The 25,669-nt window shown below is 32.5% G+C and overlaps 1 long non-coding RNA gene and 1 pseudogene across 1 annotated transcript; both read left to right on the top strand.

Annotated features, from left to right (window-relative positions):
• The window catches only part of LOC131650298 (subtilisin-like protease), a 65,635-nt pseudogene extending 39,966 nt beyond the window's left edge, over positions 1-25,669 (top strand).
• LOC131652416 (uncharacterized) lies at positions 18,319-18,969 on the top strand. The gene is made up of 2 exons (XR_009298695.1): positions 18,319-18,444; positions 18,637-18,969. It is a non-coding gene; the product is annotated as an uncharacterized LOC131652416 (long non-coding RNA).

Raw genomic sequence — 25,669 nt, 5'->3', positions numbered from 1 at the left:
AATACAAAGAAAAAACTAAAAATACAAACCATTATTCAATAACCAATACATCATATTTTCTAAATTTTTGACATTAATAATAAATGTCATTAGGATTAGATCTTCTGTTTGATTCTTCCTTATAGAAAATACCCCTGTGGTTTGATGGATAGTGTACAGAAAGAACAAGAGAGGAAGAAATGGTGTAAACTCATGATGAAACTTTTGATGGTTTGCGTGGAATGTTGTATGCATATATCAAGTTTCGTTTTAATGAAATCAATTTTCATCTGAAACTCAAATTTTATCACTTTTGTACCTCTGTGTTTTGTTTTTCTATGATGAATTTGGATCTCTAGTAATTGACAAACATGTCTTTGTTTTATACTAGTAATATAGGACTATAAGTCTAGGGTAAGCACTACCTATTTTTATGTCATAAACTAATAAAAAAAACTAGTGCGTATAAACGAGTTCTTGTCTGGTACGCCCATTTTGTCACACATACACTTTTCCGTTTATAAAAAAAAAAAAATTGGAAATATTAATACTTTATTACCCAAAAAGCAAATGGTTCCGTTTATAAAAATATATGTAGCAATGAAACATCTTTTTATTATTTATAAAAATAACCACTTTTTTAGAGATATTTGGATCAACTGGTATGATAGACGTACTTGTTTCTAAAATGTAACATGCCATTGATGCATTTGATCCAAAATAGGTATAATGTTAAGATTAATCTATTAGCTGTTGTCATGATTGCTGATTTTTTAGTAGCAGGTGACCAATCAAAATGAGAGTTTTTCAACTGAAATGACATTGAGGTTTCTTAAATTATGTTAAGGCGTTTAGTACCATTGTCTAATGAAACAGCCTATGCTGCTAGAATGTTAATACTCGGTCCAATGATGTCACGTTTAAGAATTCCAAGACTTTATCGGCTCTGTCCTTTAGAAGAAAATTAAACAACATAAGGTGAATTTGAATAACTGATTATTTTTCCCTTGAATGACAATGTTTTGTTGGGTTGTAGGGTTTTTTTAATGTCATATTTGGATAACGGATTGACACCAATATGGATTCCAAGGAAATTAAAAGAATTAGCTTCCATCCTACAAGAAAGAACATGTGACGTCGCTTCCAAAAAATTGAAATTAGTATTGATACCAATCAATTTGCTCCTGTGATAATTAATACCAAGACGCGACATAAATTCAAAAGATTTCAAAACCGATTTGATCGCCCACACATGCTTCCAAGAGCCTTCCCCTATCAACAATGTATCATTTACAAATTGAAGAATATCAACCAAACATCCCCCCCTTTACGGAAAAACCACAAAATTCCCCAATCTCCAAAGACTTCCTAACTAACCCTGTTAAACCCTTCGCTACCAACACAAGGAGGAACGGAGAAAGCGGACCGCCTTGCCTCAAACCTTTCTCCATCATAAACTCATTAGTAGGACTACCATTCACAACCACATACATTTTGTTATGAAAAACCAAATGATCCACCCATCTTCTCCACACCGACCCAAAACTCATCTTTTCCAACATTGTTCTTAAAAATTCCAATTCACTTTATCATACGTCTTTTCAAAATCCACTTTAAACAGAAGACAATTCCTCCCCTCCTTTTTAGCATAATCAACCACTTCATTTTCCACCAACACTCCATCAAGTAATTGACGCCCTAACACAAAAGCACTTTGACACGGCGATATAATAGAATTAAACACCCTTTTTATCTACCCGCCAAAATCTTCTCAATTGCTTTGTACATAAAACCTACTAAACAAATAGGTCTATAATTATCCAATGATACCGGATTAGGAGATTTCAGAATCAATGTCAAAAAATAAAAAGTCACCGCTTTAGACAACTCATCACCTGAATGGAAGCAATTAATGAACATAACAAAATCCTCTTTAATGAAAGCCCAACATTTTTTTATGAACAAAAAGGAGTAACCTTCCGGACTCAGACTCTTAGAATTACCACAACTCCAAATAGCATCTTTAATCTCCTCCTCAAGAAAAGGATTCTCAATCTCCAACCTTTCCTCTCTACTAATCTTATTGAAAGAAATCCCTTCCAACAACATCCTTACTCGATCCGTTTCCAAAAATTTATTCAAAAAATGACGGTACACCTCCTCCTTCACCTTCTCCACCAACTCCAAAAGACTTCCCGAAGACATGATAGGACCAATATGATTATGTATTCTCCTCTCCTTCATAGCCTTGTGAAAAAAACTACCATTACAATCACCATCTTTCAACCATTTGATTTTTGATTTTTGAGCAAGCATATTTTCTTTAATTCTCAAGTTCAACCAAAATCTACTAGTCGCCTCCTTCCTATTCAACAAGATATCGGCATGATTGTCATCTAAATCAACTTCCAATCGATCATCCCCAATATTAATAGCCCTCACATTCTCCTCCACTTCCAAATGAATCTTACCGAACACATTCTTATTCCACAACTTTAATCTATCATTAAAGCGACGAAGTTTTTCTTTCAAAATAAAGTCACCTCTACCTTCCACTTTGATATCCTTCCACTTCTTCTCCACAAAAGGAATAAAATAATTTAGTGAGAACCATTCGTTATTGAACTTAAATGGTTTAGGACCCCAATTGTTATTATCCAAAACAAGTCTAACGGGACAATGATTTGAAATATCTCTATCACCTATCTTTTGACCAATCACATTCCATCTATTAATAATCTCATCCAAAGAGAAACCGGTCGATACGACTCATAGACCTCCCATCCCCGTTATATCAAGAAAATTTCTTTCATTTGCAAGGGATATCCACCAATTCACTTTTCTCAATAAATTCCACAAAAAGATTCAAACCAATGTTATTATCATTCAACGATCTCACTTTCCTTTCACTATGATGTTTAATGGCATTAAAATTCCCTCCGAAAATCCACTCACCACCTGTAAGAACCTCTTTCAACTCCAACAACTTGCCCCCAACTCTTTCTTCTTTGTTAAAATACACGACGAATAAACATTAACAATGTAATAAATATGATTCTTCCAAGCTCTTTAATCCCCAAATATCCTTCTCCTTTGAAGTTATTAATCACCTCCAAGTCCCCTTCTCTCCGTAAAGTTATTAACCCGCCTGATAAACCGATCGAATTTGAGAAAGAATACCCAATAGATGTGTTGCTCCATAAACTTTTAGCACAATAGTCTTGCATATCAGCCAATTTAGTTTTTTGAATAAAAAACACATCCACTCCACCATTTTTAATCAAAGAACTTATCCTTCTTCTTTTAAGCGCATTACCTCCCCTCTAATATTCATAGTACCTATAATCCTTAAAAACTACTTGATTTCTCCTTCCCTCCGGCCTTCATATTCAGCTCCGCTAACACCACTTCCTCAATTTTCTTCATCAAACATCTCTTACCATCCCTATCCACCACTCCCAAAGCATCAATAGCCGCCTACAATTTACCACCACTTTCCTCATCTAAAAAATCTCATTGTTTACTATTATTCCTTCTAATATCCGAGTTTTCAAAATGGTCTCCATAACACAAGACTCATGTCCCACTGCTCACAACTACTGGAACAAAACAGCTGCGAATCGAATTATCGGAAACCTTCAGAGGAACCGAATTTGAGCTACTTATTTTGAACTTGATCTTTTGATCTACTTATTTTGAACTTGATCTTTTGAGCTTATTAAATTAGGGAATGATGATTATGAATTATTAATTAAATTAGTTGAATATTGTGATTTATAGGTTATCTTGTTCATGTATTATAATTTTCATGTTTTTATCCAAGTGAATTTACCATTTTGACTTTCGATAAGATCTTAAGTGTCGTGCTACGATCCTGGTTTTACGATCTTTTACGGGCCGTCTGAATTTACCTTGGTATCATGACATCATTGGAAGATCAAAAGGATAAAATAGAAGAAGATAGTCAAGAAAACTCGTTGAGTTCAGTTCTTTAATCACGTCTAACCACTACGAATCTACTCTGCCAAATGCTAGCCTATAGCAATGCAGAGACTCCCTCAAACTCGAGGCCACCAAACTGAACTAAATTAGGGAAATTGGACAAACTGCAGGGGACAACACCCAAACTTCAAGTCAGAACATATATTTCTTTAAATCAAATAACATTATGAACACCTAATTCCTTGAATTCCAATGCAAGCATTTGACTTTACATTATTGATTACTTAGCCTCAATCATAGAGTGCTTTAATTGTAAAAAACACACATTGGGGATAAAGAAATGTGATATTTTACTTGAACGCAATTTTCTTACTAACCATTAGTAATAGAACACAATCTTAGAATTATAATCATCTCCATTAGGTATATTTGGAAATAAAGAGAATAAATAAGTGAGATTTGAACAAGGATACATTTTTAGTTACTCATCTACCAAACTATAACATACATGCTTACTCAATCTTCCTCGTGCATGTACATTATATTGTATTATTTTGGTTTAAGTAATTTATCATTAGAATTTCAATTATTAAACAACTTTATGGTAACTATGTGATCTTAACCATTAATAAAAAAAATTAAGAGTTAGTATTGGCACCTAAACAACATCCAAGTCTTTCAACAGGCTCATGCTCACGAGCCCAAGGCTTTTCAAAGCATTGAAGTGATATCTTTTTGGAAATTTCTCATTCCGCCTCTTATTTTTTATTATAAGACGTTTTAGACTTTTCACACATATTAAAAAAAAGTAATTGTTGTATGAAAATGAGAAATTAAGATTTTTACAAAATTGTTTTTCATTAATGACATATGAAACATAAATTTACATAATTGATAGAATAATAAATATGGGCAGGGCCGGCCCAATGAATTTGGTGGCCTAAGGCAAAATTTAAATAAATTATTTTTATAAAAACTATTAATGAAAAATTTAAATTATTATTTTCTTCAATTAAATCATTAAATAATAAAAAATTAATTTATAATCTTTTAAATATTTAATTTTATTAATTTAATCATTATATTAAAAAAAATACATCATGTTATTTTTTATTATCTTAATAGTTTGAATTAATTTATTATTTTCTTCAATTAAATCTTTAAATAATATAAACTTAATTCATAATATTTTAAATATATTAATTTTAATAATTTAATTCTTAATTATTATTAAAAATATCATATTATGTTGTATAATCTTAATAGTTTGAATAAAATATTATAATTTTTTGGAATTCATGAACTAAAATATTATAATTTTTTGGAATTCATGAACTACATAATAAAAATAATTACTTATTATATTTATATAGTTTAAAAACTATATTAAAAAGAGAGTACGATTTTAGAAATTTAATTTAGAATTATTCATTCAAAATATTTATTTTTAGTTGGGTGAAAACAATAGAAGATCATAGTGATTTTTTTTATAACCAAATGAAAATATATATAAGATATTAAAATCCAAATTATATATGATTTGCTTAAATAAAAAATAAAATATAGCTATATATATTTAACATTAATTTTAAATATTTATCATATATATTGAATGAAAATGCTTACGGATGAAAATTGATTAAAGAACAGGAAAATTTGAAAAATGAGAGTAAACTAAAAATACGTGAACAGTAGGTATTGAACCACCAACCTGTAAAACATTGCAATCTAAATTTACCGCTGAGCTATCATACATATTATGTAATCCATTCACCTTTGCTTTATATATTTAATGATAAAATTATTTGGAGGCCTCCAATATAACCCAAAAATGTGAGGCCCAAGGCGAAGGCCTTACTTGCCTTGCCCTTGGGTCGGGCCTGAATATGGGTAATGCTAACTTGTGTCCGGAACACAAGTTAAAAATTAATTGAAGAAAGAATATGTTGAAATTTGTGCATTGATTTTAATAAAAGTATAAAATTAATTAATTCATAGTATTTTTCAAAACAAAATTTCTAAAAGTAGGTTTCTTAACTTGTCAAATTAATTGATAGTTTATTTGAAAAATTTCTTAACTAGTAAGATACCCGTGCTATCGCACGGGTCGCGTTTGGATTCACGTTACACGTCTATCAAATCATTATTTATAAAGTTTGAAGTTATTCTTCAATTGAACAACATTCACATAGTCACAAACACATACTAATAATATACACCAACTTAACATAGGCTAGTAATATATATTACAAGTGGCAAAGCCATCTTGGTGAAGAAATTTGAAAAAGGAAAAATGCGCGTGTGTATATGATTTGATGAATGTTAAAGCTTACATAAGAGAGCTATTAGTATATAAAGGCTAGGGAAAGTATATGGGCCATCTAACATTAAACATATGGCCCAGCAAGGTAAAATAGCCCAAAGGCGTTTATTAGTTTAATATCCCCCCATAAGCTTGAGGATAGATGGACATGAGGCCAAGCTTACGGATATGCGAGTGAAGAAGAGAAACATCCAAAGGTTTGGTAAAGGAGTCTGCTAGTTGTTGAGAGGAGGAGACAGGCATGAGTTGGAAGAGGTTTTGTTGTAGTTTTTCGTGAACGATGTGGCAGTCGAGTTTGATGTGTTTGGTTCTTTCATGAAAGGATGAGTTGTTGGTAATATGAATAGCAGATGCATTGTCACAGTACAATAAGGCTGGTTTTTGAAACGGGATGTGAAGTTCGTGCAGAAGATTTGTTAGCCATTGTAGCTCACAAACAGTAGACGCCATGGAACGGTATTCAGCCTCAGTTGAGCTGCGGGATACGGTAGCTTGTTTCTTAGACTTCCAGGATATTAAGGATTCTCCGATGTAGATGCAGAAGCCGGTGACTGACTTGCGTGTTTCAGGGCAAGTGGCCCAATCTGAGTCAGAGAATGCTTTGAGTTGGATGGTAGAATTGGAAGGGAAGAAGAGGCCTTGTGCTGGTGATGATTTGAAGTAGCGCAGAACACGAATGGCAGCGTTATAGTGTGTATCTGTTGGATTACTCATGTGCTGGCTCAATTGTTGAACATAATAAGATATGTCAGGTCTTGTGTTGAGTAAATATATAAGTTGGCCAACAAGTCTACGAAATTTTGTTGGATCAGACATGAGGGCACCATCAGTTGTGTTGAGGCGTGTGTCGTGTGCCATGGGAGTGGAGGCTGGTTTACAACCAAGTAAACCGGCCTTGGAAAGTATGTCGAGAGTATAATTGCGCTGATTCAGATGAATTCCAGATTTGGTTCTTGCTATCTCTAATCCCAAGAAGTACTTCAATGTGCCAAGATCTTTGATATGGAAATTTTTCTGCAGGAGAAGTTTTGTGTCATTGATTATGTTGAGATTTGTACCTGCAATGAGAAGATCATCAACATATATTAGGATGAATGTAAAATCTGGTTTGGATTGGTGAATGAAGAGAGAATGATCAGAAGCGCATTGTTTGAAATTGTTAGCTAAAAGAACTTTGGATAACTTTTCAAACCAAAGTTTGCTAGACTGTTTCAATCCGTAGATGGACTTCAAGAGTTTGCAAACTTGATTTGGATAGGAGGGAGTGATGCCCTTAGGGAGGGACAGTTATACTTCCTCATCCAAATCTCCATGAAGAAATGCGTTATGAACATCCAATTGGTGAAGGTGCATATTAAAAGAAGAAGCAAGGGCAAGGATAAGTCTTACAGTTGTTAGTTTAATAACTGGAGAATAAGTGTCAAAGAAATCAATACCTTGGACTTGTTTAAAACCTTGAGCTACCAATCGAGCTTTATATCTTTCTAATGTACGATCAAAATGAAACTTGGTTTTATAAACCCATTTGCAGCCTATACATTTCTTACCTGGTGGAAGAGTAGTAAAGATCCATGTATTGTTATTGGTGAGGGCCTGAATTTCTGCATTCATGGCCTTGTTCCAATGGTCATGCATTGTAGCTTGCTTAAATGATACAGGATCCTCAGCAGTAGATATAGCAGCTAAAAAATTGAAATAAGTAGAAGAAATATTTCTATATGAAATGTAGTGAGAGATGTATGTGTTATATTGGAATGAGCAGTGTTGCATATAAAATCTTTCAAGTATGCAGGAGCAGATTTGGTTCTTTTGGATTGGCGAATTGTTTGGGGTTCAGCAGCACTACTTTCTGGTGTTATGTTGTCAGTGATGGCATTATTGGGTGAGTTATTGTTAATAGGAGGGGAATTTTGTTGTTGTTGGCTGATAGGTGAGTATTTGGTAACCTGTGTGTTGGAGGGATTAGTTTGTATGATAGGTTGTGAAGTGTGGTGCTCATGGTCAAATAAAAAAAAGTGGTGTCATTTGGGGAGGCTGCTTCAGAATGTTGATTCTGTGGGGTAGTAGGTGGTGTATAAGGGAAGAGATGCTCATAAAAATGCAATTTCTAGAAGTTATGACAACCCTAGTGTTAAGATCAAAGACAACAAATCCTTTGATACCAGAAGGGAATCCTCGGAAGATGCACTTAATGGATCGAGGGTCAAGTTTATCTCTAATCCTTAGGAGTGTAGAAACATAAGTCAGACATCCAAAAGTCTTGAGATTAGAAAAGGATGGAGGTGTGTTAAAGAGAAGTTTATAAGGAGTTTGATGTTGTAGGGTGGGACTGCTTAGTCTATTAATTAGGTAAGTAGCATGACACAATGCATATGACGAAAAACATTTGGGTAAATGAGCATGAAAAAGAAGAGATCTAGTAACATTCAATAGGTGTCTATGCTTTCTTTCTACCACAGAATTTTGTTGAGGTGTCTCAACACAACTTCTTTGATGGATAATACCTAAAGAGTCATAATAAGAGGGCATAATGAATTCAGCACCATTGTCACTCCTAATAATTTTGATTTTACATTGAAATTGAGTTTGACAGTAAGATATGAAATTTTTGATATGCAAACGAGTTTCAGATTTGTTATGCATTAGGAGAGTCTAAGTATACCTAGAATAGTCATCAACAATGGTGAGAAAGTAATGAAAGCCATCTAATGAGGGAATAGCTATGGGGCCCCATATATCCATATGCACAATATCAAAACAAATAGAAGTATTGGAATTGCTTAAAGGGAAAGAAAGTTTACATTGCTTAGCTAAATGACATGTATTACATATATTGGTTTTGTGAGAAGTAATCTCATTGAATTGTTTGGACATATTATGTAAAACATCAGGGGAAGGATGCCCTAATCTATAATGCCATATGGAATTGTCATTGTGGTCAGTGTTGACAGTGTTAGCAGAATAGCAGATAGGAGTGCATAGTGTGATAGGGGTCTTGTGAAGTATGTAAAGGTTATGGAGTAGTGTCACAGGTCCAATCACCTCCTTGGTACACACATCCTAGATTTGGCAGGAATCATGTAAGAAAGAGACAGTTAATTTGGAATTGGTACACTGTTTTGAAATAGAGATGAGGCTGAATGTAAATTTGGGAATATAAAACACATTATGTAATCTAAAATTGGGAGTAAAGTTAATTGCACCACAAAATTGAGCAGATACATAAGAGCCATTGGGTAAGTTAATATGCATGGGTTTTATAGGATGAATGTCAGAAAATGTATGAATATATGGGCAGACATGATGAGAAGCGCCAAAGTCAAGTATCCAGATAGAAGAATTATTGAGCATACTACCTGTTGGGACTATACATGAGATTATGGCTTTGTCTTCTTTAGGAAGTTGATTGTCTTTGCGAGATTGTTGAAGAAGGAGAACAAGATGTTGGTAATCTTCTTTGGAGATTCCTATATCATTGTTGTCGGTGGTGGATTTTGGTGGTTGTGAAGGCTTGCTATCAGAAGTGGATTTTTTGGAGTTGTTGCTTCTATATCCAGGTGGGAAGCCATGTTTGAAATAGCAAGTGTAGATTGTATGGTTGGTTTTGTGGCAATTGGTGCAAAACATGTTGGATTTAGATGTGCCTTTGCCTTTGGCTCGGGAATTATTGGTTTGAGATGCTGCAGCTGATAGAATGGTAGAAGCTGGGGCAGAGGGATTGCAGATTTCTTGTTGAGCGATGAGGGAATAGGCACGACTAATGCTAGGAAGAGGATCGAGCAACAAGATTTGCGTGCGAATGTTGTGATAGGAATCGTTGAGGCCTTTCAGGAAACAGGTGACATACTCCATATGCTTGTAGTTACGAACGGCTTTAGCTAGGTCACAGGTACAAGGTGTGATGCAAGAACGTGATGGAGTAGGTCGTAAATCTTCGAGTTCGTCCCAAAGGATTTTCATGGCGGTGAAGTATGCAGATAAAGAACGGTCGCCTTGTTGTATTGAATGCAATTCACGAAGAAGATCGGAGAAGCGAAAGTGGTTACCTTTTGTAAATCTTTCGCGCAGATCTTCCCAAAGATCAAAGGCTGAATCGAAGCATATGGTGCTTTGTGCGATATGAGGTGAAAGTGTGCGATTGACCCACGAAAGAACCATATTGTTTGCACGTTCCCAATGTTCATAATTTTGATCGGAGAAAGGAGGTTTCTTGAGTTTTCCATTGATGAAGCCGAGTTTGTTCTTGGATGTGAGAGCGCGTCACATAGAATTGCTCCAATTGTGGCAATTATTATCATCAAGGGATGGAGAGACGAGAGTGGCTCCGGGGTTTTCGCCGGGGTGTATGTAGAAAGGGTTGCTGGGATTGATGTTTAGGTCATGATCAATGTGTTTGTGGCTTGTTTTAGGGGTGGTTTTGGGTGATGAATCTTCATCGGAAGGCATTGGTTTGTGAAGGAGAGATCAATGGAAGAACAGATGGAAGAAAGAATGAAAAAGAAAGCAGAAAGATGCAGGGGAAGAGTTGGCGGAAGGTTGAAGAAGAAGATAGGATTTGATCTACTAATACCATATTACAAGTGGCAAAGCCATCTTGGTGAAGAAATTTGAAAAAGGAAAAATGTGCGCGTGTATATGACTTGATGAATGTTAAAGCTTACATAAGAGAGCTATTAGTATATAAAGGCTAGGGAAAGTATATGGGCCATCTAACATTAAACCTATGGCCCAACAAGGTAAAATAGCCCAAAGGCGTTTATTGGTTTAATAATATACACCAACTTTTAAGCATTGATTTGTACTTATAATAAATCGTACATTCAATTCTGTAATTCAATTATATAAAATATCAGTAAGAAAGATTTAAAAGATGAACATTAAAATGAACAATCTACCGTTGATATCTCATAGATACGTTCACATATACCCGTGCATCCACATGAGTTGACAAATCTTGGTTCAATTCAGATGAGTTAATTCTAAAAATGTATGAAACATATTTTAGATATTAGCTTATTTTCTAAACCTAAAATCTATTACAGCTCCCTTCAATTTTCAGTTTTTTATAGCCTACAATGTAGGACAACTTCTCGTTAAATTTCAATTTTAAAACCTTCTTATTATATCATATTTACAAATTTAACAAATTTAAATTAATTATACATTTATTACGATTAATTAAATTTAAGGATTAAAATAGAAATTGGAAAAGAAGAGAAAATTGATTAAGAAAGATCAATGATCATTGATTAATCAATGCAATTATGAAAGTAATTTTTCAAATCAACATTCTCTATTGAAATTCATATACAAAAAGACATATTGTAACAATTTTTTAATCTAAATGCTAGTACTTCTTGCAAAAAATATTATACAAACTGAATTTTAAGAAAAAATTCTCTTTTTAATAATTATAAAGTTGTGACAATTGTATAATTTAAAAAGAATAACAAATTTGTATTTTCATAAGAAATTTGTGTTTTCATAAGAAATTTGTGTATTCACCCATCATAATTGTCTTATGTTTTTCCATAAAAACAAATATTTATATTCGTGATGAGCATGGGAGATGGATCAGTGGCTTCGCCAAGTTCATTAGGAAGTGCAGTGTGCTAGCGGCGGAGTTACAGGGCATCTTTATGGGGCTGAAGTTGATTATGCAGCATGGTTTTTCAAAGGTGGAGGTGAATTCGGACTCTCGGGTGGCTGTGGAGATTCTATCTAAAGCAAAGAAGAACATGGATGGCGTTTCGAAAATGGAGCTGCAGATTATTCAAATGATGATAGCTATTGGAGAGGTAGAAATCACCTTTACGCATAGGGAGACAAATGCTTGTGCTCATTCTCTAGCTTGCCGTGGGAGAGTGATGCAGCAAGATTTTTTTACCTTTATTGAGGCGCCCGACTTCCTGTCGAAGGATTTGAAGTTGGACATGGATGGTGTTCTCGTTTCTAGCTTTCTTGTTGGTTACTTGTTTGTTGTCTTGGGCTTAGGCCCTCCCTTTTACCAAAAAAAAAAGCTTTAAAAATTTTATTTTGATAATGAATCGGAGTATCCCAACTAATTAAACTGTAATGATAGTTCAATGTTTTTTTTTTAGATTCTTACATATTTAGTTTGGTTTATGTTATCTAAAGTGACTTACGGTTACACCAAGAGTAGCGGCTTCTTGTGCTCAAAAAGCTTTATCAATATTGTCAATAGATACATAGGCATGATAATAGGTGGGTAAGATATCGGGTGTTGTTCTTCTTCCTTAAACTTTACATTCTTGTGTTGTTGTTCTTCCTTAAGCTTTATATGGCTAAAAAATTGCTTATAGACAAAAATGGTGTGTCATGACTATCTTACAAAGATGCATATTAGGTTAAATGTCATGTAAATATGTAAATTGACTTTTATTAATGTAAGAGTAGTTGCAACCTTGAAATGATATTGATTTTTGAGTTATTGCAGCCGATAGTTAGTAATGGTGTGTCAAAAGTTATGAAATCTTGGCATATAAGAAATGTGATTTGGTGTGGGGAATAACTAATTGGAAAGAGTACAACACTAAGCCATTGTTTAAATATTTTGGTAAAAAATAAAAAGATTGATAAATATAAAGCTAAAGAATGGATAAGACTACATAAACGTTTGTGCAACAGTGGCCAAGAATGGATACAATAAAAATCATTATTGCTTTAGCTGCACACAAAAATTTGTAGATTTTCTTGGGATCTGTGGTGTTTTAAAAGTCAGATGGTATTTATATATTCTAAAATAAATTTTGCACTGTTTTGAAAAGTTTTGGCATGATAAAAAGTGATTTAGTAGTCAGTCAAATAGTTATAGTTTCAAAATAAGCAAGAATCTAAGGAAACATTGGAGATGTTTTACTATAAATTAAGTGAGATTAAAAAAGTGGAGAAAATAACCGGGTCAACGTGCCATATCGAAAGAATGGATGACACAAATATGTAAAATGACATAATCCCCATTACAAGGTTGAAATCTAAAAAAAGAAATTTACACGATAAACCATATCTCACCATATGACAGGGGAAATAAGTTATTAATCATTTTTTAATAAAATTTCATTTTTATGTTATAAAATTCAAAAAATTGGTTGCATAATTTATATATGTTTTATTTTGTTATAATTTTATAGGTAAATGTGAAAAAATTATAACACTAAGCTATTATAATAAAATGATTTAATTGTGAGTATAAAAAATAAAAATATATTTATTAATGAAAATAGAAGGAGATTATTTTGTTTTTTAAATTTTTTTTTTTTTATAAAATGGAAAATCTTTTCACCAGATCATTTTGCAATTATAAAAATTGATTCAATATGATTCTTTTATACTTGAAAAATCATATATCATATTAATTATTTTTATCATACACTTCACACCGATTATGACATTTCTAATTTTATAAAAATTTAATAAATTAATATTGTATTTAATAATTTTTTAATTTATATTAGGATAATGATATTTGTAGCGAAACAATTTGCTCAAGAGATCATCACCACAAATATATTACAATAAATAGCACACAAATTGGCCAATGTGTGTATATATGGTGGAACAATGAGATGGTTGTGGTTTATTTAATATATTTTATTATAAGTTAAATATTTATGAGAATAATTAATAGGTTAATTAATTTACTCTATATATTGTGTCTCTTTTTTAAAAAATTTGTATTAAATCATTATTATTGAATTGAAAACTAAATCATATTATGATAATTTCAGACGTTAATTTTTTTATGGAAATTAAACAGTTTATGATGTTTGTACATAGACTTTATTACTAAAATAAATATTTTAGTCATTTACTAAATTTTTATTTAAGTTTTTCTTTTTAAAATTTAGTAATAACTTAACTATAATTAAAACTACTATTAAAATATAATAAATTATATTAAAATTTTAATTTATCAAAAAATGTTAGTGTTTTTTATGATAAAATTGTATCATTTATACTATAAAAGTGTTATAAGTGTTTGTATATGATAAAAGGACATGAGACAATTAGGATAGAAACATGCATAAATTTGTTATGAAAAATATAAATTTATCATTCTTTTTACATTTCTACAATTATGTATTATCATTTTATTTAATTAGTATACATAATATAAAGTTTTATCACCGCATCAAAAGTAAGTTTTGCCTCTTTATAAAAACGTAAAAAATAAAATACATTAATTGTAATAATTTTTAATTATTATAATAATATACATTAAAAAGAGAAACTTTTAACGGGAGCTGTCATACATTTTAGGTTTAGAAAATAAGCTAATATCTTAAATAGGTTTAATAAATTTTATTCTCTAACTATATTGTATTTCTTAATTAAAATTATATTTGTTTAGTAGAAACTTGAAAGCATTTGACGGGAGCTATCATCCATTTTAGAGTTGGGAAAACGGACTAATATCTTAAATAGGTTTAATAAATTTTTAAAATTAACTCATTTGGATTCAATTGGGATTTGTTAACTCGTCAATTCAGATAGATGTGAATTGACGGGTAGATGTGAACGTATCTATGAGATACCAACTATTCAGTGATCATAGACAAAATTTTGGTTGTATTTTGGTTTAATATATATGTTTGATATAAATAAAGGAACTTTGCAAGTCATAATTAGATACATGTAATGTGAAATCTCGACTAGACCCGTGCGACAACACGAGTTTCCTACTAGTTCTATATATAAAATTTTACCTATAAGATCTCAAATCTAAGTCCCGTCAGGTTAAATGATATTCATTTTACAACTAAACAAATGAATTTCTATGGTTAATAAAGTGACTGTCATTTACAACTAAAAAAGTCAATTTCTATGGTTAGTAAAGTGACTATTATTTAGTAGAAGACAAATCTATTTCTATTGTTAATAAAGTGACTATCATTTACAATTAGACAAATCAATTCAATGGTTAGTAAAGTGACTATCATTTACAACTAGACAAATCAATTTTTATTGTTAATAAGAGACAAATCAATTTCGATTGTTAGGAAAGTGACTATCATTTACAATTAGACAAATCAATTTTTATTGTTAATAAAGTGATTATCATATACAACTAAACAAATCAATTTCTACTGTTAGGAAAGTGACTGTTAAGAGTCCCACATCAGACAATATATGGCCTGAACATGTGTTTATAAGTGAGGGCAATCCTCACCATACAAGTCGGTTTTGTAGGGCTGAGTTAGGCCCAACCACATTTCTTAACATATAAATAACAACTAGACAAATCAACTTTTATTGTTATTAAAGTCGCTATCATTTACAAATAGACAAATCAGTTTCTATTATAGTAAATTGATTGTCATTTAATTCGAAGAGATTTGGATTCGAGACGGTATAAATTTTATATTTTAAATTCAGAATTGTTTAAGATTACTAGAAATGATGAAAATTAATTATCATGAATTTTGGCTTTTTTATATTATTAATTCGTAATTGTTTAAAAATAAATTAAAAATAAAAATTAATTTAGTATTTAAAAATGAAAAATAAATAAAATTCAACGTGGAAATCCAGTCACGGTTTAAAATTAGGATTAAACCGATTTGAAAAAATATTAACAACACAACTAATATGATCCGGTTAAATTTGTTAGAGATTAAATCAGATCAATTTTTTTGTGAGACTAATTTGGGTTGTGTAATATTTCTAAGGGACCAAAATAAATCTACATTATATTTTTTATGAATGCATTATGTAAATTTTTAAAAAATAATTCAAAAATAGAATACAAAAATAGAATAAATATAATATTTTATTAAAAAAACTAAAGTTTACACTTCATTTGAACTCTAATTAGAAATCTTTACCATCTATAATAATAAATAAATACAAAAATATAATAAATATAATATTTTATTTTAAAAATTAAGTTTACATTTGAATCGAACTTATAATAGAGATCTCTATCTTTTATATATTTTGGTGAACTTTCAAAAGAAATAATACTATGTTTAATGTGATGAAATTTCAGTATTTATGATATGGTCCATAACTCAATAGTAAACCTCTACAATTAGGATTAGGGGTGTTCAAAACCAAACCAACCCAATAGAAAATCGCAAACCAAACCAAACCAAATCGAAACCGCAAAAAACCGCATTTGTTTCGGATTAGTTTGGGTCATCTTTTAACAAAATCGCACCGTTCGGTTCGGTTTGCGGTTTGTATTTTGTAAACCGAACCAAACCACATTATGTTACAACCTAACTTTTACTTAAGTCACATCCAACTCAAACTTAAATCTATAATATCTTAACCTTATGATTACGAACAATTTTCTCATCCTTACACATGATTTTAGTCTCGATCTTCTCAAATCTCTAATAGCATTATCGCGCCTTCTTTTCCACATACATCTTCCCTCTTTTTCTATAATCTCTCCTCTCTTATATTATTTCTTTTTCACCTTCTCATTTTTATGCAAATGTTCCTTATTTCAGTTTCGTTTTTATCGCACCTCTTCTTCTCTAATCTCTCAACTCTTTTATTTTTTCTTTTTCACCTTCACCAATCTCTCGTCTCTTCTATTTTTTTGTTTCATTCTAATAATTTTTATATTGTTTTATACTATTATTTTATGTTTATTATTCCACTTTTCTCTAATTTAATTTTTACATATCAAATAGAAAGTTGTTGTCAAAATATGACGAGTTTTGTTGTTATTTGATAGTGTATGAATGTCTAAATACAAAGTTATGTTGTCATCTATATGCATATGTATGATTCAATAAAATATTTATAAAAAACCGAACGAACCGAACCGAACCAAACCGCATTAGTTTGGTTTGGTTCGGATTTTTTTTAAAAGCCAACCGAACCAAACCAAACCGCACGATTTTTTCTTTTGCGGTTAGGATGATTATTTTCGTCAAAACCGCCCAAACCGCACCGCGAACACCCCTAATTAGGACAAATCTCAAGTTTCCTTAACAATTGATTGTTCCAAAAGTAATTCAACGAAATTTTCGCACAAGATAAAAAATGAAATAAAATTATGAAAAAAACAGTACATTTCTACCAAACTAATTTTTTTTATTTATTGACGAGTTTCTCGATTCACAAATACGAAAGTGAAACATAATCCTTAGAGTAGTGAATATATTATTATTATTTAAACTTAGTTACAGTTTTGGTCTCTATATGTCTCTCTATTTTAAATTTAAACACTTTTTGTCCCTCTATTTTAGATTTAAACAATTTTAGTCCTCCTTTCACACTTTTTCACTTAAAATAAACAATATTTTTACTTATTAAACGACATAAAACATGACAAATCATCGTAAATAAACTTACTATTGAATTTCGTAAATAAAAATATAAGTTAAAAAATAAAAATCTCATCAATTTTCTTTGAAAAAATATGAGAGGGAGACTGAAACTGTTTAAATAATAAATAGGGGGACCAAAACTGTTGGAATTTAAAATAGGGGGACTAAATTCGTGAATCAGATAAAATAGGGGATCGAAACTGTAATTTAACCTATTATTTATTTCGTCTTAAATTTTAAATTATTTTATTATAAAAATTTGTTCCAAGTTATATGTCAATTTTAGTAAAATTTAAATTTTATTTTTCATTATATTTTATATTATTATTTATTTTATCTTATTTTAATTTTTAAGATATTTCTATTTAGTGCAATTTTATAAAATATAAATTTGAATATTATCTATAAATTGCATTTTTGTATAAAACATGACTACATTTTAATTTCAATATAAGTTGGTTTGACTAGTATTTTGAAATTGATATATTTAAATACTTATAGAATAATTGAAATTAATGAAAAAGATCACAACAATTTGTATAAGTAAGTACACATGGGGCTGGACAAGAAAGGGTCATCCGACCAATACCGACCGAATCCGGTGGTTTTTTAAGGTAATGGATCGGATCGGTTTGGCGGGTGGACGGGTTGTAAAAAAGGGTCTGGACGGTTTCATCCGATTCGGTTCGGTTAAAAGATTTGGGTCCGTCGGTATCCGAAACCGACCGAATCATCAATATTTATTATGGGCTTTCTTAGTCCCAACAACAGGTCCATATCATTTTTCCTACCCAGTCCATCTCAATTGAATGTTATAGCAGAAACCCTAAAACCTGCCGCCGCATTCTTCTTCCTCTAGCTTCTTAACTTCATCTTCTTCTTCCTTCTAAGAGTGTCTCTTTCCATCCTACATCTCTTTTCTTTCTTCTCTGGGGCATAGAATATCTATGTTTTTTAATATGCTATTATATTTTTCTACTTATAATTTCTCTTGTTTAAGTTTTTGATATTTATTTATGAAATCAAATGACTTGGTGAAATAAGTTTGAAATTAAATATTGTATGGCCCTTGTTTTGATTTTGCAGACAAAGATGTGTGAAAGATCTGTGGTTCAATGGAAGAGTGAAAAGTGAAGAAGAATTAGTGTGGATAGTTATAGGGAGTATTGGAACAGAAGGATTTTCCATAACCGAAAAATTCCAGTATCTTATCCGTTTCAAACCGAACCCGAATTAATCGAAGCTGGAATTGGTCGGGAATTGGATCTATAGTGTTCATTCGACGCGTAGCTCGGTTTGGAAGCTTGGGCCCGAACCCGAACCGGCTCGAACCGATGTCCAAAGAAAAAAGAGTTACAATGGAAATGAAAAAAATTTTACAATTGATGGTGCTGTTTGTTGCTATTGCAACTATCCATGTTGAATTTGTACATGGAACACGAATTCTTGAAGATGATGATTGTCTTCCCAAAGAGACAGCTTGCATAATTAATCCCAAAAAATGTTGTCCTTCAAATCCTCCCTTTCTTCCTATTCCTCCACCACCATCAGTTTGAATTCTCTGACCTTCAATTTTAGTACTTTCTTCCTATTCCTCCACCACCATCAGTTTGAATTCTCTGAACTTCAATTTTAGTACTACAATAATTTTGCGATTTATGTAATAGATTCAAATTATATGATTGGAGAATGAAGTTTTATAATTATTTTCTGCATTTTGTTAACATAAAAACATATCCCAACTCTAAAGAATTTAATTGGTATACATTGATTATAAATTTTTTCTTTACCCTGACAGTTAATCATGATGATTAGATTTGTATTGAAGTTTAACTTTTATTTTATTCTATGAGTTAATTATGATTTTGGTTCTACAAAATTATCAAATTTAACTTAATCTTTATATTCAAATCCCTCGAAGTAAAACAAAACACAAACAGGTGGATATTGAGTTCATTAAAACAGAATTTCATATATGCATACAGTCTTTCATGCAAATCATCAAAAGATTCTCCATGAAGCTTAAAAGGTTGGAAAATGTAAATTCAATTCAATCAGAAGAAAACCGGTATCACTCATTTCTTCCGGAAGCTTTTGCTTACAATGAAAGAGTGGTGTTCTCTTACCACAATGTTGCCTCTGGATTTGCGGTGAAAGAGTGGTGTTCTCTTACCACAATGTTGCCTCTGGATTTGCGGTGAAAGAGTGGTGTTCTCTTACCACAATGTTGCCTCTGGATTTGCGGGAAAGTGGCCGCAAGAAGAGGTTGCCTCTGGATTTGCGGGAAAGTGGCCGCAAGAAGAGGTTGAAGATTTACTGAGAGAAGCATGGAGTTGTGTCGATAAGACTCGAGAGAAAACTTTCTTTACACACAACTCACACTCCAACTTTCTTGGGGTTTATCATCCATGAAAACTTTCTTTACACACAACTCACACTCCGACTTTCTTGGGGTTTATCATCCAGCGGGAATGCCTCCACCAGCTGCAAAATGAAAAGGCTACTGTCAAATCAATGGAGGAACGACTTGCAACAACAAGCTCAATTCAATGGAGGAACGACTTGCAACAACAAGCTCATTGGTGCAAAGAATGGTGAAGAATTTGAAGGTGAAACATTGTTGCAACCTAAGGATTTTTCTCAACAATTATTTCCCCTTGTGTATGCATCATTAAAGAACATTGATGTACGAGGTAAAGTAGTGTTGTGATAGAGAGTAAAATTGTAGTTAAACAAATGAGTGAGAGATAAATTAAGTAAGAATATTAATTTAGTAAGTCTTGTATTATTAGTATGTTATTGGGCTTTTGTGTATTTGGGCTTTTAATTGAACATCCATTATGAGAATTATATATGTAGTGTCTTTGACACAATTAAGGGAATCAAAGAAATCAAAGTTGTTTTTATCCCTATTTTCTTAGCTTAATTTTAATGTCTTTCTCTTTTAATTGTTGAACCCTAATTTCTTAGTCTTGGTAGGATAGCTTCCTATCAATTGGTGCTTTCATTTCGATCTCATCTCCCAAATTATATGGCTATTCCAGTGTTTTATGGAGATGAAGAAGAAGATTCTTATTGGTGGGTGCTATGTGTTGAAAAATATTTCAAAGAATAAAGAACACCAGAAAAAATGAAGCTGTCAGAAGTTGTGACCGGATTGCAAGGTCCGGCTCTACAATGGTGGCTTTGGAGGTCTCAGCTTCATCCACCATCTTGTTGGGACACTTTTACAAGTGTATTTCTTTGGCATTTTAAACCTGAATGGAGAGAAATTTTACCGATGGATGAAGAAGAGGAGGAGACAAACTTGGAACTTCAACTCTTACATACTAAACATGAGGAAGAAGAACATGTTGTTGATGACAAAATTATAGATCCAACTTCTGCAACTATTGAAGAGGAACCTGCTTCGACTCCAAAATCTCATTTGATAAAGACAACCGTAACTGTTTCAGAACAACTCTACTTTCTTCCTTACAATACAATGTCAAATTTCGAACATGAAAACGGTATGGATCTAGATTCGAACATAGAAGACAGAAAATTCAGCAGGCATGCTTTCAATCCACCACTTCCGCCGCCGCAGAAACCACCCGATCCTGTTCTTGTTCTGAACAGTTTCATCATGCCTCCACCACTTCTTTCTAAGGTAAATATTTCTCGTGGCTCTAAAAATCCTTTGCTGAACACCTTAGTTAGAAACACATTTTATACCATCATCAATTCTAAAACCTCAATTGATCCTCAAGTTGCCCATATTCTTTGCCGTGGAGAAAATGAATTATACAAATATGTCAACACTGTGTTTTCATCTTTCGCCCACCAGCTGTTTGTTAAAATGTCTCTGACACCCATTTATGTGAACATTGCCCTCTTACAAGAATTGGAAACAATTTTGACTGGAAGCTTGCATTGCAACATCACTGAATTTATAATTTCTTGGTCCTTGCTTGGTCTCTATTTCATTAAGAGTTGTAGTGCTTTTGATGCATTTCCCCAATACCTGTATCCACCTCCAATGCTTGCACTTCCTAATGGACAACCATGGTCGTCCTTAATACGTCATAGTGATGCAGTTGTTACAGTAGTACAGTCACTTGGGAAGTATATCGTTGATGATTTTCACAAATTTGAAGATGAAGCATCTCAAGGAGAACCAACAAATGAACCCTTGAAATCTGAGGAGACTTGTTCTCTTCTTCAATATTCAGCTGACGAAATGAAGCCAGATCTAATATTGGACACTTCCTCTCATGAAGATTTTATGGTGAAACCGTTCCCTGAAGTTGGTAGTGACCAAAAATCTCTGCAACCTTCAGCCATTCTGAAACACAAAAATACCCGCGTCCCTTCTTTTTCGTCTTGTGCAGAAATGGGAAATTTGTTATCAGTAACAACTCTCATGGAGGAATCTCATTCCAACGATGAAGTCAATTTCTCGATTCCACCGAAACCTCCAGATTCACACATCTCAAAGACTACGGTGAAATCCCACGATGCAAGGAGAAACACTGATGCAATCTTTGTAAAGAGGTTGATTGGAAGGAAATATAGTGTTTGGAAGGAAACACTGATGCAACTCAATATGGATTTGTTTGAAAAGTGTTTGGAGATTGTGACGAGTTGTCTTACTAATGCTAAGATGGACAGAGGTAGTATAGACGACATTATACTTGTTGGTGGGTCTTCTAGCATTCCAAAAGTGCAGCAGCTATTGAAGGACTTTTTTAAGGGAAAGGATATGTGCAGTAGTATCAACCCATATGAGGATGTAGCTTATGGTGTAGCAGTTCAGGATGCTTTGCTTTGTGAACGTATTAAAAATGTTCCAAACCTAGTTTCTTCACAACTTATTGAATTGACTTTGGAATTAGAAGAAACTAAAATGCCATTTATTTGGATTCTTATTAGTGATGGAATGAGTAAAACAGAAGAGTTGGAAAGTGGACAAGTATTTGAAATAGCAATAGATGAAAGTTGGTTCACCACTATCTCATTTTGTAGGACTTTACTTTTCAAGCAGAACTTTAAACCTGTTCTTGAATTAAGTCCTCCAACTTCCAATATGTTTTCTGCAACTAGACAATTACTAAAGAAGCATCTAGAGGCCAAGTGGGTTATTATAGAACACGAAACACTACAAGACTTAGATGGCATCAAAAACATAAATGAATTCAAAAGAAATTATAAAGGTTGGTTGAAGAAAATGGCTCTGCACTGTGTTACTAAGATTTTTGCTTCATCTCTCCTGAGCACATTCAACCACTGTTTTTGTTTTCACATGATCCATGTTGGAGTAATATCTTTTGAAGTAAATGCAAGAACATATGGTGATTTAGCAAAACATAAGAATACTCTAAAGCATGTTTTTTCACATGTTTGGCTGTTTGTGAAGATACATATTGATTATACTAGCCATGAAGATATGGAATGGATGATAGCTTGGATTTTGGAATATTTTTTCTGGTAATGTCTACATCGAAGAAAGCCAAGGAAAAAAGTTTTATCATATGAAGAGTTGAGGTCACATTTCTAACAATGAGACCTTAGTGGGTGGTCTTTTAATTATATGAGGAAGCAATGGAGTACATTTTAGTAGATGATATTAAATATTTCTTTTGAAGTTTCTCTCACTTACAACCTTGAGGACAAGGTTGTTTTTGAAGGGGTGAGTAATGATAGAGAGTAAAATTGTAGTTAAACAAATGAGTGAGAGATAAATTAAGTAAGAATATTAATTTAGTAAGTCTTGTATTATTAGTATGTTATTGGGCTTTTGTGTATTTGGGCTTTTAATTGAACATCCATTATGAGAATTATATATGTAGTGTCTTTGACACAATTAAGGGAATCAAAGAAATCAAAGTTGTTTTTATCCCTATTTTCTTAGCTTAATTTTAATGTCTTTCTCTTTTAATTGTTGAACCTTAATTTCTTAGTCTTGGTAGGATAGCTTCCTATCATGTTGTGTGATATGCATGGATATTTTGTAATTCCAAGTACTGTGCCAAGACGAGAAGTTCTAAACTCAGGTGGTGTTGGCATGATTCTTGCGAACTCAGAAACTTTAAATTTCAGCACTTTTGTTATTCCTCATGTTTTACCTGTAGTTGAAGTGACTTATGCAGCTGATTTAATGATCAAAGATTACATACACAAAACCTACAATCCAACAACAACATTGTCATTCAAAGGAACAATAATGGTGATTCAAATGTTCCTTTTGTTGTTTCATTTTCTTCTAGAGGACCAAGCCGAAAAAGTTTTGTAATTCTTAAACCAGACATTATTGGACCAGATGTTAACATTCTAGCAACATGGCCTGTTTCATTAGACAATAGTACACAACAGTTTAACATAATTTCAGGCAGGCCCGGCCCCAACCAGGTGCAGGCAGTGCTTCAGCACTGAGCCTCACAATCCTGGGGCCCAAATATTTTTATTATTAATAAACATAAATATATAAAGAAAGGAAAATGAAACATAAAAAAAAACTAAAAACAACTCTGTCTCTCACGCTCTCTATCCAAAGCCCTCTCTGTTATCCCTCTTTATCTTCTTCTCAATATCAGCAATGTTAAAAAAGAAAACCAAACACACCATTGGCCCACCGCCGTACACGGCCACACAAGGCACTGTAACTAAACGTCGTAATGAAACGTCGCACCGTAACGGAACGCCGCACCACCGTCCTCTGTTGTATGTTCTTTTTCTTTTCGTTCTTTCAAGATTTATTATTGATATTATTAGAGATTCGAGATGCCTTTTTAATTGATTCTTTCTATTAGTGTATTAAGCTAATTCCTAATTCTGCTAGTGTTCAATTGATTGTTTCTATTAGTGTGTAAATCGATCATATTCGACGGAGGCACTATTACCTCCGATAGATTAAAAACCATTGGAAATTTGTACATTTCACTGAAGGAACTAAGTTTAAACAGATGTTTGGAAGTGAGAGATGAAGCTCTCTCTCTTTTCTCTTGTGTCAAAACACATATTTAAGGAAGCTTGACATCACATGTTGCCGGAAAATAACTGATGTTTTGATAACTAGCATTACAAATTCTTGCAGAGTCTCAGTGATGTTATGTTGGCAACTTGGCATGTGTTGCTCAATTCCTAATTCTCGCTAGTGTTAAGTTAATTCCTAATTCTTGTTAGTGTTAAACTAATTCTAATTCCTAATTTTATTATTAATTGTCAATGTTCTTTTAATTATTAATTTCTAATATCCTCTATTTAATGTAATTATGTAATTGATTTTTCTTATTACATAATTTAATTTTTAAGTTATTTTTAATTATTAAAATTATATATATTTTTTTATATTTAGGCCTATTTATTAAATTAGAACAGGGCCACCGATTTGATTGGGCCGGCCCTGATTTCAGGTACCTCAATGTCTTGTCCTCATCTCAGCGGCATTGCAGCGCTGTTGAAAAACTCTCATCCCGATTGGTCACCTTAATCTTCGCGGAAAACCTATTTTGGATCAAAGGCTTCTACCCGCTGATGTATTTGCCACTGGTGCTAGACATGTTAACCCTTCAAAAGCAAACGACCCAGGACTCGGTTATGATATCGAACCAAATGATTATATTCCTTATTTATGTGGTTTGAATTACACTGATAAAGAAGTTGGACTTATTTTGCAACAGGAAGTGAAATGCTCTGAGGTGAAGAGTATGCCCGAAGCACAACTTAACTATCCATCATTTTCGATTTGGTTGGGATCCACATCACAGTTTTATACAAGAACATTGACAAATGTTGGACCTGTTAACACTACTTACAATTTGGTGACTGATGTTCCATTGGCAATAGGTATGAGTGTAAGTCCATCTCAAATAACATTCAATGAGGTGAAGCAAAATTAGGTTACATATTTTGTTGGTTTTATACGTGAAGATAAAGAGAAGAGAGGTGATAGCGTGATTACTCAAGGGTCTATCAAGTGGGTTTCTGGAAAATATTCTGTTAATATTCCTATATCTGTTGTCTTTGTGTGAAAATTTGGAAAAATAAATTAGATAGAGCATGACATTGTGATGTTAAGGAATAAATGTATATGAACTACAAAGTTTGCAAACATGCAATGGAGTGTTGGAGCTTATTTCAA

This window comes from Vicia villosa, linkage group LG2, assembly GCF_029867415.1.
Source record: "Vicia villosa cultivar HV-30 ecotype Madison, WI linkage group LG2, Vvil1.0, whole genome shotgun sequence".
In the NCBI taxonomy this organism is placed as follows: domain Eukaryota; kingdom Viridiplantae; phylum Streptophyta; class Magnoliopsida; order Fabales; family Fabaceae; genus Vicia; species Vicia villosa.
This window is presented reverse-complemented; position numbering and strand designations above follow the sequence as displayed.